Genomic DNA, 18,971 nt, shown 5'->3' with positions numbered 1-18,971 from the left:
ACGGGGAGTTTTATCAGGTGGAGATTGACTCCGGACGAGGGTCTCGTACATCGGAGTCCTGCGCTCCAGTCTCCATTAAAAAGGCCCAGAGGCACGGCCCTAATGGATGTGACGTCAGTGTTGAGAGGGAGGAGGAGGGCCATTAAAAAGAGCATCAGGGCAATAAAAGTGCCTTGATGTGTGTGTGTGTGTGTGTGCTTGTGTGTGTGTGTGTGTGTGTGTCTAAATCACTAAATGCAGAAAAAGAGAGAGAAATTTGCAAATTTACTTTATGCAAATACCCGCAGACACAAAGTGGCGTGTCGAGCAGTATTTTTAAGTTTATTGTTGAAAGAAAGTCTCAGTGAGGCGCCAGGGAGGCAAGAGCAGCTCGAGGAAGTAAAACTATAGCGGGAACATCAGTATGTGCCGTGTGTATCTCTGGCAGGTTTTTGTGGGCTGAAAGAGGATCCACACATGAGTATGAATTATAAAACAGACACAGGGTGCCTCGACTGTGCTGTCTCACACACGTGCATGAATGCAAACGCACACAAACTCACGTGCATGCACATTTTGAACAGTGCTTTAAGAACACTCTGCATGGAGTCCTCAGAGGCAGCAGGGAAAGTAGTAATGAGGGATGTTATTGATGCGGCTAAATTTGCAACACTGCAAAAAGCTGAGGAGGTAGAGATAGAAAGAAGTGAGCTAAAACACTCAGGTGTCCAATGCTGCATCTATGTGTGTTTGTGTGTGTGTGTGTGTGTGTGTGTGTACGTGGTATAGTTGTCGGGTCTGCTCTTTGGAAGCAGAGAACACTAATGAATCCAACTTACCCAGCATCCCCCAGCTGCATAGCGACCTTGCCTCTCAATCACTCTCAATGGGCACCCCTTATTTATAGAGCCATTATTTTTAGCCCTCTATAATTTCAGCCCTCTGCCTCTTGAAGATTTAACGGAAAGAACATTGAAGGGAAAGATGGAGGCAGCAAAAGAGGGAGAGACGGCCTGAAAAGATCGAAAAAAATGTTTTAATTGTTTTCATTCTGAGAGAAAGACAATTTTACGACGTGGTTTTTTGATTTATTTTTTAACAAGGGGGTGGCCCAATGGGATTACCACCCCGTCTACACCCGTGCATCACCCTCCAGAAGACATTGTTGCAGGACTTATTTCTATTTCTCTAACTCCATTTTGCAGGAAACAAACACAATGATGAATATTTACTTTGACTCTCTCTGCCCTCTGAACACAAGCTGGGGATTTATCAGACTCTAAACTGGGCTGAGGGCTGAGATGCACCCAGGAGCAGTGCAGCGAAAGCAAAAGGATCAGAAACTCCTCAAGGAAGCTCAAAAATCTTGTGGCTGCCCATACTGGGATTTGGTCAAAACAACAACAATGACAACAGATGAATAAAAAAATAAAAAAAGCTGCAGCATTAACATTCCATGGCTGCATCTGCGTCCCTGTGGACAAGACGGATGCTCGTGCACCTGAAATACCACACAAGTGCATGACCCCAAGTCCGCTTACATATGAAAACGGGTGGACAGAAATATGTGCATCAGTCAACATAGTTCTGCAACAACTGAACGTGATCCGTCTCATATGTTTGCACTGCCTAGAGCTGCTGGAGGGCACCTAATGCCAAACAGACAGTATTTGAATGGAACTAAGTACATTTACTTACAGCGTCAAGTCATATTTGATGTTCTCTTAGTTCCGGTGCATGCGTGTTTGTTTTTTCCTCCTGTTGTGTATTCTATAGGAGCAGATCACAATTTGAGTGTTGCTGCCAGAACACAAACCGCTCTGTCATGGTGTGCTCGTGGAGGAAATTCATCTCCCAGAATATGATATTGTGTAAATATATCAGATGTATCAATATTCCCTTCCTTGTTCCGTTTACAACACACAGGTCAAGTGTGAAGCTGATCAGAATTAAGGAATTGTAGATGATTATTGTATGATGCTATGTGAGTTTTTCTTACAGTATGTATGTTGTATGACAGTAAAGAAATAAAAATGACCAGAAGATGATTAACGCAACTTGATCAAAATGCAAAACAATTATTAACATCAGGAGTAATATCCAGGTTAACTAAGGACTAACTGTACTGTCTGACTCTGGTGCATGAAAGAATCTGTTGAATCTCACAGTCCGTCTCTTTGGCGCTCTTCGCAGTTCAGCACATGCAGGATGCTTCGAGGGCAACGAGTCTGTACGAGAGCTGCTATCTGCAGCAGACGAGTCGGACACACAAGGTTGTTGTACTGAACAGTTTCAGCCGTGAGCAAATACACGTGTTGTAAAAACTTTTTTACCCCCAAAGTTAATTGCTGTGACTTTGGAAAAGAGCACGAGAGAGTCTGGGGTAAGAAATATGACAAGCCAGACAGGCCGTAAAAAAAATATCGGTGACAAAATGTCACTGCACTGAAAAATTGAAACGACTTCAAGTCGACATGATCGCAGCTCAAGCTGTTAAGACATGGTGGTGCTTTGGGCTACATTTTAACGTGCATACCGTGAAAATGCAACAAGGTTGATCTCTTTGGTGCGAATGTAATGGACATTTACACAGAACAAGGTTTGTGGTCATTTAAAAACCATTTGACTTTGTTCCAGCTATAAGAAAGAAGAGCCAGTTTGTTAAGGTCCACAGCTTGACTGGATGCCTTTGTCTCTTCAGACACTGATCTATTGTTTTCTCAGTGGTGACTTCCTCTACTCCCTGTAATTATGGAAGGTCAACCAAACTTGTCGAGGCACATGCAAACTTTAAAAATGACCTTGTGTCCTCGTGAGCTTTTGTCTAATGCACCCTGCCCTGAGTTTTAAGTTCACCACAAGGTTGAATCACGTCTGTTTTTCTTTTGGTCACTATGAAATGTAAGCTCCCTTCCGAGGTGGTTCTTGTTTGTGCCCGAACAAATGGCCGGAGAGAGAACAGCAGCAGTTGCCCAACCTGGACTCCCAATGCACAGATGAGAACGTATAGAGGCAGATTAAATGGTTCAGTAGAATGAGCGCATATAGAGAGAAGGGGAGGTGGGAGGGAGGGAGGGATGAAGGGGGCGGAGAGGTACAGAGAGAAATGGGTGCAGAGTAACCGGCTGGGAGACAATCAAGTGAAACGAGAGAGAGAGCGAGTGAAGATGGTCATTTACTGTGCCCCGAAAGCCGCTGCACAAATCCAGTCGCTGAAATCGAATCTTCATCGAAGGCAACTGTGTGAAACTGTTATGTAACTGGTGCAAAGCGAAGGGTCAGACTTTGCCCACAGAAATGCAGGTTTGTGTATGTGTGTGACGCCTCCTGTCTTTTATTTCCCCAACCCTTCTTACTTGAACTGTCAACCCCCGCCTGCAGGCACAACCAGAGGAAAAGAAGAACCAACTTGGCAGGCCTTGAGTCGGCCATCTGTTTCTGTGGAAGTGGTCAGTCTGAATTAGGCCCCTCTGTCTGCCTCTTGCACACACACAGACGCCCGTCCCCGTCCTCTTTCTCCTGGCTTTCTTGTGTACTGTATTTCATCGAGCCTCTGACATGCGCAGAGTACATCTGGCTGTCCAGTCTGCTGTGTCCCCTGGCCATGTGTCTGGACGTCTGTTCAGAGGGTCTGTGGTTGGAAGGAGGAAAAAAGAGGGAGAAGGAGGAGGAGGTGGTGGTGGGGAGGACTCATGTCGATTCATACCCGCTAGCAATGTGCCAAGAAGCTGCTTTCATAATCCTCCCTCCTAAATAATTCACCACTCGCCCTCAAAATTTCATCAGCACCTACATATAGAGAACAATCTCCCCCTGAGCAAGAGCAGCAGCAGCAGCGTTACTAAGAAGGCATGCAGACGCCAGACAGAGGGGAGGTGATGAGGCAGTGGATCAGTGAGCATGTGTGTGTGTGTGTGTGTGTGTGTGTGTGTGTGTGTGTGTGTGTGTGGGGTTGTGTCAGTTCCATAGAAATGAAGCCAAAATATCTGGACACCGCCATTTTGTGCCACAACTGTAGCTATTGGGATATCAGCAACTTCCAAATGCAGGGGATTTGTGTTTTTGGTGAATAAGTCCCATAGACTGTATAATAAGATGCACAACTTGTCTTACTGCCACTTACAGCCTTAGTACAAAATTTTGGCTAAAGTATCCCAGAGTCTGTGCAGTAATGATCGTGGTGTGCAGCCGCGACATCAATGACCTGCCGGTACTTGTGCTTGACCGATCCCGAGTCAGTCTCAGCTGTCAATCATGACGTTTCACCCAGTCTGATAAAAAAAAAGTCTATTTTACGTGTTGTTGGATTTTTTAGTTCATACATTAACATGAAGGAGTCAGGGTGTATTAGCTATACTGCAGCCAGCCACCAGTGGGTCATAAAGATGCTTTGGCTAATGTTTTGGGGATGCAGCCATGTCGTCCATCTTTATACACAGTGTATATGGGGTCAGCTCAGGTATAGGTGTCTCATAGTGGACACAGTGTCCATTTTTTCTGTTTTCCCCCGGAAAAGACAATTCCCCCGGTCGGCTCTGCAGCCGCAAACAATTAACCCAGTGCCTTGTATCTTTGTCATGTTTACCCGCCCTGTGTACCAATAAGATTCCCCAAGATATATTTGGCCGGTGCTAGAAGACATCACCCGTGATCCTCCACAATAAAGAGATAGTGCTGTCCAAATATGACAACCAAACACGGCATCGATACATCCCCGAGAGCCGGCCATGAAAGAGCCTCACCAGTGCTATCAAAGAGAGGATTTTGATCTCATATCCTGGAGGCCGTTTTTTGGCAAGTGTGGGAGAAAGGAAGAAGGAAGGAAGGAGAAATGAAGCTGTGTAATGGGATTTGCACTGTCCCACAATTGTGACTGTTCTGGCAACTGAAACAGACTCACTGGTGAGTGCCATCCACTCACTGAAAGCTTCATCAACAACCTTGTTTGTGGAAATTGGTTGATTTTCAGGGACCACAAAGCTTTTTGTCATCATTTCCCAGTCCATCCTTCAAACACACACAGAACACACAAACAGCTCTTGCTAATGGCAAATTTTATTTGATGTATTTACCTGAATTCCCCTCATGTAAATCCTGTGTAATTACGAGCTCAGAACAATGCATATAAAAATCTTTGAATAGATATTGTACATTTACAATGCATAAATTGTCACAAGTCGACTGGGGCTAAGCTTGCGAGTGAGTAATACATCTGCCTGCTATATTGTCAGAAGTAATGTTATTATTCAGTATGGGCAGTAAATCTGCACAAACAAAACTGATGGTTGCAGGTTCTTCCTTTAGAAGAAATAACTCATTTTCCATTGAATACTCAAAGAAACAAATTGGTCCTTATGTCTATCAAGGAGAAGCATATTTATCTTTTAAAACAATAGCTTGGTAAAAGAAAGAAAGAAAATAATTTAGAGAAATAAAGCAAGGCCTATTTATCTGTTAGGAAACGGAGATGCTGTTACGGATGCTGTCAACACCTATTTTCTCTCTAACAACCGACGCTGAATGTGTTGTGTATTAAAGGTAATGTAATTTGGTTTGATGTATTGTCTGGATGCTAAATTCGGATCACCTAGAGCAGTTAGACGGCTGATTCTCACCTCGCCGTGCCCTGCATCCTGCTCACTCCTCCAGACTAAATTTAGGCACTTTCCCTGTGTCACGCTGAGACTTCCAGGTGAAGAAATTAATTCTGTGTGATAATAATAACTTTGGCTCCCACAGCCTCTCCGCTCCCGACTGTCCGTGGCCTATCCACCGCCACGGGGGATCCAGCAACTCCAAATGCTCAAAGACTCCCTCCTGCTGAAGTGACACAGATTGGACGACTGATGGCTGCCAGCTTCCGTGATGGAGGGACGTCATGGTGGAGTGAAAAACTGACACACAGACATATTTGTTGTTCACTTTTACTGTGTATGTGTACGCACTATAGCACAGTAGGATACCATAGTGTACTTAGTGGCAAAAAATGCGGAAAGTCAACTGGAGGCCACAACAAGCAAACACTTAACGCTTAAGTTAACAGCTTCTGTTTGGTTTGTTAACAGTTTAAACAAAAATGTAACTTGAAAGTCAGCTTTAGAAATGCATTTAGGCGATTTTTGTACAGTTTACACGGATATGATGTGTTAGTCTTAGCCTTAATGGTGGATTTAGCAGATTAGGCAGTTAGCTGTTATGTCCTGTTCAGCGTTGCCAGATGGGAAATGTTAAAGTATCGTACCAGAAGCTTAAAATAATTGTATTTTGAGGAAAATGATCATACACGACTAGAGTAGGGACGGGACGCTCAATACCGACATTTTGAAGCTGTGTTGAGATTCCGAAGCGATTCAGTGCAAAGAAACAATTATTTTCAAGACACTGGCTGTACTTTGATGGACATGTCACGTTGTCCATCTTTATATAAAGTCCACAGATCTTAAAGTTTGTTATTTTAGGTTATTAGGTCACTACTCTGAATTAATTGTCTATCTGCTGCTGTATTGTTGTGTTTATATAACTCACTCATTTATTATATATTTATACATCAAAACTTAAGTTGCTGGCTTTGATTCAAGACTGGTTGTAAAGTTATTGTTATTTCTGGCCATTATTATCCCATGACTCTGTTACAACAACAGAAATGACAGTTTAATATTTGGACATCAGTAGACTTGGTGACTATTTATGAATTTGAAGTATGACAGAATATTTTTATTTCTGGTGGGATATCTAAGATAAGAACTGTATCTCTCTGCTCTGCACAGCCAGACGGACACTTGACGTCTATAACTGAAACGTGCATTTGATAACATACGCACGCTCAAGTGTAGTATAAGAGAACACTTATACTACACTGCCACTTTTATTTTCACACCAGCTTAAGTGATGTGAAATTTAGGTTAAAGCTGTAGAGAGAGTGGGAGTCTCACTCTAGTTTCCAGCGGATTGACCCACATGCTGCGATCAAAGACTTGGCCATATATAGATCGTTCTTTTATAACACGTCAGTGATAGGAGTGGAAGCTGGTATTGTTTTTGTGTTTTATCTCCTCATCCGCTGAGCCCTTCATTTCTCATAGTTACGACTGCACGCTACCTCATGCATGACATTCCATATGCAGTTATGTCTCCTATAGAGGTTGGTGTTACGACCTAAGATTTATAACCGGTATAAATTTGGAATAATAGCAATATATAACGGTATATGTTTTCCCCGTCATTATAATTTCAGTAGCGATCGTGGTGTGGAGCCACGGTGTCGAGGTCCTGCCGAGGCACGCGCTCAACCAATCACGAGTTATTCTCAGCTAGTCCATGTCCCATCAACTAACATGGAGGAGGCAGGGTTTTTCTCGGCAGTTTGGATGAAAGCAGTGTTTTTCCTTCAAAGCTCGGTTCTGGCTGTGGGTTTTTTCTAACACTGCAGTATTTTTGTCAGTACAGTGAGATCTTACAGTCTGTGTTGTGTTGTGTTTTGTTTTTGACGCCACTGTTACAGCTCCTTGTGCCAGAGCACATTCTCACACATCCTTCACTCACAGATATCTCTTCTTTTTGAAATGATAAAAGATGCCGCGGGTGTTACTGCTTATGGAGACAATGCAGAGAAACATAATTGATGTACATCCTTGATATCAAGATTTACACTTGGTATTTGCTTTAGATAATTCAAATTCAGATCCATCGTGTATCGGAAAAAGTATAGTCAAATTCATATCATGTCACCTGTTCACTTATCTGTACCGGTTATACCAGTTATACCACTTGTGCTTTATCCCTTATTTATACATACAGTATGTGTCCTATGCTTGTTGTTTACAGTGCAGTGACAGTTTTAAACCTGCCTGTGGGTTGTTTGCTGTTGTGCTGGTACTCGCAGTTTTCCTTCTGAAGCAAACAGAATCAGAGGTCTGTTGAGCAATCAACACGATCCTCACACACAACATCACAACTTTCATGTAATACAAGTGTACCAGCTCCATAACAAGCAACAAAATGAACCATGTACATTTCATTTGTCAAATTAATTGTGAAAGAGGAAGTGATTCACTGAACACTGTTGCCATGACGGAGATCACCTGTGGATGTCTGTGTCAGTTTGTTATGTTGAAATAAAGAATAACACAATTTTAAAAAAGTGATCTGCTGGCGAACACTGCTGTAGGTTATTCGAAATCATAGCAGAAGTTATGTCTTCTTTGTCTTTTTGCCTGTTAATCCAAATTGTATTACTATTGAATGTATCATGTGTCTAAATCACACTCTTTGACTCTGTACTTCCTTGGGCCCCTAAGAAAAGACATGCAGAGTGTGAGGCCGATAAGATGGACGATTATCAAGATATGTGTTCCACACTCTGGCAGACAGACGGACATTTCTGGAATCATTAGCTAGATTGTGGTTCTAAACTCAAATGCCTGTCGTGAGCATGAGTTTGGTATCCATGTGTCCCTGGTGAGAAGAACAACCAGATGGGATTGACAGGAAACAGGAAACTAGACAAACGACTTGGAGTATCCGTCTTGTTTAAACCCGCAGCGCAGAGAAAAAGGCTGTTTGCTTCTTCCTCTCTCTGATCCCTCTTCCATCCTCTCTCTCTCTGTCTCTCTCTCTCTCTGTCAGAGCAGCAGAAGAAGGGAACGGCACAGATTGAGCACAGCAAAGTGGGAGGAGTATTGTAACTTGATTTACCCTGCCTGTTGAGTATATGCTAATTGAGTGCTTCAACTTAAGAAGAAACTCGTCCCAGTGTTTATTAACCATTGCTGCTAATCACATCCAGTGGATATTTGCCTCCTCCTGGGGAAATGATTGCGAGGAGGACTGTCTTGCCTGAATGTAAACATGATTAAGTACAACTTGGAGACCTCCTCCAAGGTAAGAAGATGTTACGAACTGAGCTGCCAGTATAGTTGACGCTGTGTGATGTTGTGGCGTCTTCTCTTGAGGCCTCGTGTTTGGCATGCCAGCGAACAGAGCTTTATCAGCCCACTGCTGTCGGCCTCACTGATAACATAACTACAGGCACACACGCATATAAACATAAACACTGCATCACTGCTCAAGGTCATGATTTTGTTTTCTCTATGGGAAGGCCCGGTGGAAATATTATCTCGTGAGGAGGCGTTTACTGGTCTTTGTGGGCGCTTTCTGCATCCATGTGGGTGTCTTGTTTTTATACTTACAATGTGTAGCACAGGATACAGTAAAAGAGCCCAAATACAATCACTTAACATGTTCATATTAATAGCAACGTTTCCCAGAAGCCCTGGATGAGTCGTCAGTGAAGGGCCTGTGCAAAGTGCTATGTCATCCTGGAATGTGTCCAGAGGTATGTTAGTCACACAGCCGAGAGGCTAACTGCACATTAAGAGGAGGAAGCAGTCCTGCAGTGGGCCTACATTTACGCAAAAGGTTATAGACCTCTTCTCTAGTCTGTGGCACTTTCTCTCCTCTTGCAGTTCGTGCCCCCTGGACGTCCACTCTCACTCTTCTGTGGATTTATTAACGTGAACTCTCTGCTTTCGTTTTTTATAAGATGTCAGTGTGTTGAACATAACAGTAACAGGGGGTCACATCAATTTAGAAATACAAGACTATGAAGGCCGGCTGACAGCAAAGAGATTTTCCCAGAGACACAAAGCAGGCCAGCGTCACACACACACACATACACACACACACTATTTGCCTTGTTATCTCTTTGTTTTCCGCTCATTGCATCGACACTGAGAGACACTGCCACTGTATTCCCTTTTATGTGTTTGTCCTGTCTTTTAGTCTCTTACTCATACACTCACTATGTGTCCCTCTCACACACACAAACACACATTCACAGACCCATTCTGTCACTCTCATGTCACCACACACTATCTTCCATCACGCTCAGGTGGAACACTCTCTCTTCTTCTTTTTTTTTTGTTTTTTCATGCTCTCCTCGACCTATTCTTTTTCGCTTTAGCCTCAGCTATTATTCCCCTTTCTCGCTCGGTCCCTCACACCGTATCTGCCCTTTCCTCTTTCTATCAGCTTAGCTCAGTGACAGAGCCTGTCACCACGGAATGTATCCCACAGGCTGAAGGCGTCGTGTCTGGGCCATTTGTTCCTGTCGCAGCCTGCCCTGTGCAAGAGTTTTGTTTTTTTTTCAATAACACAACTTGCTCCAGTGTCGACCCAGAGAAAAAACTTTGCATAACAAAAACAGATTTCAGACGCCTTCTTCATTTATTTTCCTGTGAAATCTCAGCACAATTTCAGTCTCAGTGTCTCTGTCTATTGTTCTGAGAAGAAAACTCCATGTGGTGGGCAGAGAACAGAGAGAGAAGCGGAGGAGACAAGTAGGAGGAGACAAAGAAACAGAAAAGAGGAGGTAGGAGGTGATGAAGACAGAATATAGTATATATAGAGAGTATAGATGATGTTGAGGAAAGAGAGGAAAAAATGAAGGATGGCTGCACAAACGGGGGTTAGGACAAATCCGATTTTGAGAAGCAGGAGAAGGTTGGGTGAAGAAGGGAGAGGCAAAGAGACAGAGATGGATGGGGGTTGGGATGGAGGTTGGTGTGGTGGGAGGCTTAAAGGAGAAAAACAGGATGTGATAGAAGCTGGGTGGAGTAAATAGAGAAAGGAGCCATGGGCAGATAGTGGAAAACAAAAACAAACCGGAGAGGAATGGCTCGGTGATGGATGCTTTGTTGGGATATGCCGCAATCAGGACTGGAATCAATTGACTAAAAAGTACAAACATTTCCAAGATGTTTTCTTCTCGACAGTATCACAGCAAACGGAGCTGCGCTGTAGCGCACAAAAGAGCCTCTCAAAAACAGAATGAAATGCGATAAGCAGCGAGGAGAAGAAACGATCGCAGGGGGAGGAATTGAAACGCTTTAAAGATAAACACCAGGAGAGAGAGAGAGGTTGTGGAGGGTAGGCAGCCAAGACGAAGACTAGCCACAACCCTGAGTGGTTGCAGCGCTCTGATGCTCTGATGAGAATCTGCTCGCCCTCTTGCTACTGCAGACACACGCACACAAACACACACACGGTGCAGAGTGATAGTGGTAGGCCATCTCAAAATGTCCTGAGCTTTGCAGCAGCGATGCAGGGCTATTAGAGTTTACTGCTGACCTGCAGGTACGAGCATCCACAGCCCTCTATAGCTCAAGCTCAGTGAGAAATATCACACCTGCAGAGTTGTGAATGGAGGGTTCCTGGCTGCTGTAGAACTGTAAATGACAGGGTTTGGTAATAAAATATCAGAAACCATCGCAATGTGACTTTGGAACGTCCAAAAACTTCCTGGGTTAAAAAACGATGCCACCGTGCTGCAGCGCTGGGCTCCAGCACTATGAGATAACGCCCTTGTGTCCCAACAAAGCAAACGCTGGCCGGCGCTGAGTCACTTCATTTCAATTCAGAGCGAGCAAGTCGGCCTCTGCTCTCAGTCCCTGCTGTCGGAGGACGCCTGCAGCAAAGTGGGGTCCACACCTCGACAGGGGGTGATAATTGCGGCCGCGCATAATGTTGCCGATGCTCGTCATTTATCAAAAATGTTTACCCAGCTGACATTTCCTCGGCGTGATGTGAAAAACAAGGCTGATTTTGATGTAATCGCTCAGAAAGGTCACGTTTAGAGCAGTTTCAGCTCCACGCTCACTTTCATTGCTACATCACATGCAGCACTGAACTTACTGTTTGAATTGATATAGTTTCACATGTGGTGGAGTCTCAAACCTTTGTTATTTGCCGCAGTTTCTTTGTGTTTTTATTGTTTTGAGTCAAGTTTGTTTCATTCTCTACATTACACTTTCTTTTCAGGTAAAACACAAACATGACAACCCAGGGATCCATGTTTCGTCTGCTTGATTTATTCCTGCAGTCTTTGTCCTCTTTGACGTCGAAATGTATTTCAATCAGAACTTAACTGCGGCACCACAATTTGCAGTTTCGTTTGCAAGTGGCGTTTTCAGACCGAAGCGGCACCATCGGCTTCAATCTTCAGGAATGCAATAATACTGCAAAAATTATGATACTGTGCAGTTTTTTCCACAATATAAAAATCATTTGTGAAAAGCTGTGGACATTGTAAATCAGTGGAAATATTCAGTCTATCGTATATTTCGTACAAACTAATCAGCATCCTAATAACAGAAAATTCTTTACTGCTGCCTCCATCGCATTGTATGTTTGTTGCACAGGTATTTCTCATCACTTTTATTTGGAATGTGGAGCATTAGTGCCACATAGCAGATGTGATGATGTGTAAGAGATAGTTGTTTTATGTGCTTGAAAACCATAAAAAACATTAATCATTGAAAATACATGATCTACTTTTGGTTTGTGTTGTCAGGGAATCAATCTTTCATGAAAAACCCTTAACATTAAACTTTAAAAATGATGAGCTCATTTAAAATGCATATGCTAATAGCAAAAACATGTTTGTCTTTATAACCATATCTCTATAGGGAGCCAATGAATATGTAATTAAAAAGGAGCTGTACAGGTGGAAATCTGTATTTTGCATATATATCATGTATTAAGCTGTTCTGGATCTGGAGAAAATGCGAGAAAAACACTTTCAAGACAACAAAACGTAATTTGATTCACCACACAGAAAGGTGCTGCTGAGTCTGTATGTGTTCTGCTACAGTAACAGGCTTAGGTTTTCTGCACATACTGACCATTACAGGGATTTACAGCGTATCCTGACATCCTGACGTATAATATGCTTCCACCCTCTAATCCTAGCTCTGCTGTTTATTTTACCACCAACGACATCAAAGTGAAGGAGAGGTTCAAGAGGAGGAAATGCACTTTTGCTTCCTGCTAGATGACAGAGCGCAGCACATCCCTGCACAGAGGCCCTGTCACTGTGGCTTTTTGTTGTGCAGGCACATCCACACACACACACGCACACACCTACCTCCCACCCGACCATCACTGCTTCCAAGCATCTCGCCGTCCCCTCTCTTTCATCCTCTTATATGGCCTGACTCTTATCTGCACTCTGTGAATGGGACATGGTCTAGCCAGCTCCCTGGCATTATGAGGCCAGAGGGGGCAGACAGCATAGACAGTGTGGCCGGCGAGGCTGGAGGAGGATCACAGCTGAGAGTTGAGGCTGAGCTCCGAGGCTCTTTCTCATGGAAAAACTGTAACCTTGCCTAGAGTGTGAGTCCGCACGGGAACAGGCGTGTTGTAAATGTAGTGGGAAGGGATCTCAGGGGACTCTGCTGTATTTGAGAAGAGGATTTTTTCTATATGAGCACAGTGTGTCTGAGGTCCCAGCTTGACAAGGCAAAGGTCATTGGATATGGCCCCACTGACCGTCCCTGGGTGCAGCTTTTCAGCATGTCCATCAGGCGACGTATCCAGACACCCCAGAGGGTCTTATGGTGTCAATGCCTAACAGTGGTTCTCTCTACAGTTTGCTACAGGGGGGCCAGAAACAACACCAGGCTTGTGGCACTGCCTGGACTTCCAGTTTCCTTTCACTCCTTTCTTCCTGCACTCACAATGGTTAATGCAGTGTGTGGAGAGGTATTATATAGAGAGGACAGGGGAAAATAGCAGAGTGCTACATTTCAGGGAATGTGAGGACAGATGTGCTGTGATAGCACCACAGACATTTCATAAACACATTTCAGTGGGTGGTCTTTTAAGACCGTATGTGCAGGAGTATCAAAACTACATTTCATACATGTTCTCTTAGCTTTCAGGTTGTTTTGAATTGTTAAAAACGTCATCAACACGCCCACCCGCTGATTATTTTCCGAGTTCTCACATGAGTCACTTTCCTGTCATTTTATTGTACATTCGGGAAAATGCCCAGAGCAGCTGCCCCGGACGTTTGTGTTCAGCCCCTTCGGAATATTTCAGGCCATGTCTGAAATGCAGCTTATGATAAATACACCAGTAAGTACTATCGCTTTAATGTGTTGGTTGTTGACTTCACGGTGAACTGGATTCCTGTAAACAGAGAATGAAGTTAAATCATTTGGCAGTTAGAAAAACAGTCGTGTCCTCCGCTCTGGAATTTCATGAGGACCGCATTAGGATGAAGCTAATCTAATTTCACCATTTAATGGCCTCATGACCTGGCCCGCTGCTTGGTAGCACATCTTTTTACTTTATGGATCCTATCTCTCCGCTGCAAAACAATAAGATGCACGTCTGATGTTGCATTAATTTAAAATAATAACTTTAAGTACGAGTGTGTTAATGTCAATATTTGCTGTTTTTTTTATTTACAAGTAGGAGGGTAAAATATATGATTGGATGTTGTTGGTAAATATTAACTCTCACTGTGGATCAGGAAAAGTTTAAAAAGTGCATGTTTAGTATCGGAGATTGGACAAGACTGAACTCCTGAATGGAAACAAAGCTTAATCCTCCAAAAATGAGAAAGTCTTGCGTCAAACTGTCAAACCTCCTATTAAACCTTCACATGGCTGAAGGTGTTCACAGCAGAATGTCATGCGTCACTCTGTGGCCTGTTGAATCATGTTGCCATCATCTTTCCTGGCTCAATAACAACTTTAATAACAACACTGTAATTAGGTGAAGTAAGAAAGATGAATTCATGTGTTGGCATCTGGATATTCAAGAAACTTGTTTTTGCACTTGCACGTGGCTACAAAAATTGATTTAAGAAAAATGATATTTGGACAGTTTGTACCAAAATCGCACACATGTCCACCAAGGCCCAACAGTTCGCTGACTTTAATCTAGCTGCACTATGTTGCTCAGGCTCATAGATGTCAGTTCCCTGCCTGATTTTCTATGATTTCTTCACCTGAGAAATTCGGGAAAGCGTTAAAAACTAATTTTACAACGTTTCTCTGGAGAAGACTGGTCTCTCTTAGCCCATCTCTCCACCAAGTGTCGTGGAAATCCATTTTGTAGTTTTTGCGTCGTCTCACTAAGAAAATTAAGAAATGGACTGGGGTGAAAACATAGCCTCCTTGGCTGAGGTAATAAAATGACCATTTATAAATGTTTTCGGAATAAAAACTAAGCTTTCAACTTAAGTAATCACTTTCTCAGGACAACCTTGGCAGACATTACAGCCTCAGCTTTTTTTGAAATGTCTATGGAACTCTTTTGATGTGGGGATTGTCTTTCACATTGTTCCTTGCGTGCAAATTTAAACTCAAGTTGCTCTGGGAACATCTGTGAACAGCTGCAATCCAGTAATTTTTATTGAATACAAAACTCTTTGTTTCTTTTGTGTCCTCACAAAACTGCATATCCCTGCTCCTGAAAACAGGAGATAGAAAACTCTTGATTTCATGTTTAAACTCTTGAGTCAATATTCGACTGATTCGATTTCAGGATGATTTTGATCCAGTGACGACTAAAGGTAAAGTAACGTGGTGTCGTACGTACACTCTGACAGGATGTATTAAACAGCAGTCTAGATACACTTTAGTTGGACTTTGCAAAAACAAGCAAGATGCAGTGGCGTTAATAAATGTGGTGGCACGCATGCACGTACTATGACACACTACAGACATTCAACTTATGACATTTGCTTCCACTGACCCACTCATTCAATCTGCGTAACCACAGCAACTGCATAGAGTACACCCATACCCTGTGGCTATGGTTAAAGTCTACAGAGTGGGTTAATTTGTACATTTGACTTTGTGCATGAGTGAGTGTGTGTGTGTCAGTGTGACTCTGTATATGCATATAAATGAGAAAGAGTGAGAGTGGATGAGAGAATCAAGGAGCAGGATGAAAGTCTCAGTCCTGGCCTGTGTTTCCTATTGATGGAGGAAAAAAAGAGGCTTTGATGTGGACCAGGTGAGGAGTCCCAGTGTGGATCCCGCTGCCAGATAATTTAGCTTCGGCTTGGCCATGCCGGTTTCTCATGCTACAGGCAAATTGCTGCTTCCGTAACCATTTCCATCGGCTCGGCTTTGAGGCTCGTTAGGACGAACATTTTACTGTTAAATAATAAGCACTGATTTTAACGGACATCAAAGCCCTTTTGATCCCTCCTGCTGAAGCGGTTTGCAGGCTGTGGTTTCAGGGCTGGCAACCGATGTTTTTGTTTTGAATCTGGCATCCCGGAGGCCACCCGTGTTTAAGAGACCAAGGGTTGCTGCGTTATGTGGTTGACGGACTCCACAGCCTGACTTGGGAGTTTAATCTCAGATTGTTACCTAGTATATTTGTGGTATTACATAATGTACAACAGTACCAAAGCATAAACAATACTGTACAAAAAGTAACAGTTAAATGGAGGTGGTGCTAATAGTAAACTAACTAGAATGACATCTCTGCTAAGGCTCAACAGTCCACATTTAAATCACAGACTATATATAAAGATAGCGACTCAAAAGTGAAGCCACAGCACATTGATCGGCCGTGATGGCTGGGGGCAGAATAGGTCATAAACCTTGCTTCCTCCATGTTGGTGGATGGGACAGGGACCAATTACAAAATTCTATAAAAACTTAGTGAAACATCAGATTGGGATTGGGCAAGTTTTATGAGCCTTTTGTATTCTTAATTTTTTCTTTATTTCTTACTTATTCTGGACATATTTTCTCTTACAAAAGTATGAATACCCAAGAAGTCTACTCATGCACAGTGGATGAGTAATTGTACTCTTCCTGCTCTGATGAGGGGTCAGGAAAAGGTGACGTGTCGGACGTGTGGGGAGGAAATTATACTTACTGCGATGGTCGCTGAAGCAGCAGTTGTCCTGCTACCCCCCCGCTACTACTCAGCACCTTTTCCAGCACACACACACAGACCACAAAACAGCACTAGCAGTTATAATTACCATCACTGTCTCGTATTATGCCAGCGTGGAACTGGGGGACACTGTGCCAACAAGAAGACAGCCTACTCCCGTTGGTCCCAAATGAGTCATTATTCCCTCCCTTCTTTCTCTGCCTCCTCACCCGCACTCCACCCTTTGTTGTTCTCCCTCTCTCCCTCTGTCCCGCATTTGAAACATGTATAAATAAAGCCTGTTAGATAGCTGAATGCTGCCCATAATTCCCACTCCTTGTATATTGCTGACAACAGCAACAGCCTTGTAAGAACTGGCGCCAAATCATTTTCCTCCTCTTGTTTTTGTACTCATTGAGGGGATTGTGTACTTGTGTGCCACCTTTAAGTCTCACATTATTCACCAAAGGCTCTGAGGTACAAAGATATCTTTTTCCCCCACAGAAACGATAGCGCTGACAATTTATTGTTTTTTTTTCCAAGGCAAAAGCAAAGGAAAGTCTTCAGAAGGGGAATTTTTTATCTGATTTCCTACAGCCAAAAGCTAACGTGTTTTCTCAGAGTGTTTTCTAATGGAGTAGATACAGAATCGTTTCTAAATGGACTGTCTGAAATCTGGCCCAGAAAGTGGAGTTACTGGCTGTATAATGTGTCAGTGTTATTATTATCAGTCACTTCATGGCATCATTATTGATTTGTGTCCTCAAACACCTCTAGAGGATTATAACCATAAAGTCTGGCATCCCAGAAACGTCCCTGCCTGTAGGACTTTATATCATCACTTAAGCACATTTATAAACCATTTCTGACCTTGCCTCTAGTTTCAATCCAGTCCAAGACTGACCCGCCGTGCCGGAAACAAGATAAAGCCCCATTTGACACCTTTATTTTTATCTCTATCGGGGCCTCTGCCAGTCCGCTCTTGCACATGCATTGGAGTTTTTATGGGGACATGAGGACAACTACCCAGCAGACAAGAACTGGTAGATGTATATTAAATATGCTCGGCAATGTGAAACGAAAATAGCACAAGCACCTAAAGCTTGAATGACTAACCAGCTCGCAGTATATTGTGTTGAGAATATTATGTACTTGCAAAAAAAGTTGTTTTTAAATCTTTCTCCTCCACCTCAGGTAGGATGTCACTCTTTGATCTTGTGAACCTTCATGAAAATTCATCACTTAAAAGCTATTATCGTTTATTTTTACATAATCTCATAATGTGCCTCCTGTGAGTTGTGTTTTGTTGCTGCTAAAATCAAGGTTTGTTTTAGCCCGAGGCCACGCTTGTAAAAAGAAACCAAAAAAAAAGCTATAATAGTGAAATCAATTAAATCCAACTGCAACACATTTCACACACTCATAGATACTAGTTCCCTAAATGTGCTTAATTTCTGTCAGCAAGATCCTCAATGTTAAAGAAAGTGAATCCTGGATCTGCATCAAGAAGTTATTCCGTGACCCATACCACATCCTTCCACCAAGTTTCGTGGAAATCCACTCAACAGTTTTTTGTGTAATCTCGCTTATAAATCAAACTAACAGCGGTGGAAACATAATCTCCCTGGCGTAAATAATAAAAGGGTATTTTCCTCTCTCCTGTTTGATGAGATTCATACCCGATACCTGACTCCCACCTTCGCCACGGTCCCTTAACGAGGTCAAATATATTTAAAGCCGCTGCTAACACGGTGGTGTGGAGTATTTCCCAGACGAGAGGTAATATTTCCTTAGTGTTGCTACACATGCACTGTAAAATATCTTCAAAAGAATTTATGATGTGTCTCTTGTCATTTAGGATGAAGAGCAGCTGTATGAGACTGAACCAAATCACTCCAACTCCAATCCGAGCACGAAGAGGACTTGGGCCAGAAGCCTGACCTCTAACCTGAGCTAATCAGTCGCTGCCCTGAGGCTGAGACCCTGCATCCCACAGCGAACAGGGTTCAACAGGGCATCTTGAAAGGAGATGACCAGGAATCTTACTTACGGCTCCCAAAAAGATGCTGCATCCCATGTGTACTGACATGCACGGACAAGAACACACAAACAGTTAAAACATTTACAAAACCTATTGCTCTTTCTGTGGCTCTACTCATGACTCTCTTGCCTTGTTTGCTCCAGTTTTGAGGAAATCAAGAGCTGAATCAGAAAAGCTATGACTGTATAACTCAAGTGCCTATAATGTCTGAGCCTGTGCAGACCTTTGACCTTTGTGTGCACGGTGTACTTTTCAAACGGCACAC

This window comes from Paralichthys olivaceus, chromosome 17 (assembly GCF_024713975.1).
Source record: "Paralichthys olivaceus isolate ysfri-2021 chromosome 17, ASM2471397v2, whole genome shotgun sequence".
NCBI lineage: Eukaryota > Metazoa > Chordata > Actinopteri > Pleuronectiformes > Paralichthyidae > Paralichthys > Paralichthys olivaceus.
This window is presented reverse-complemented; position numbering follows the sequence as displayed.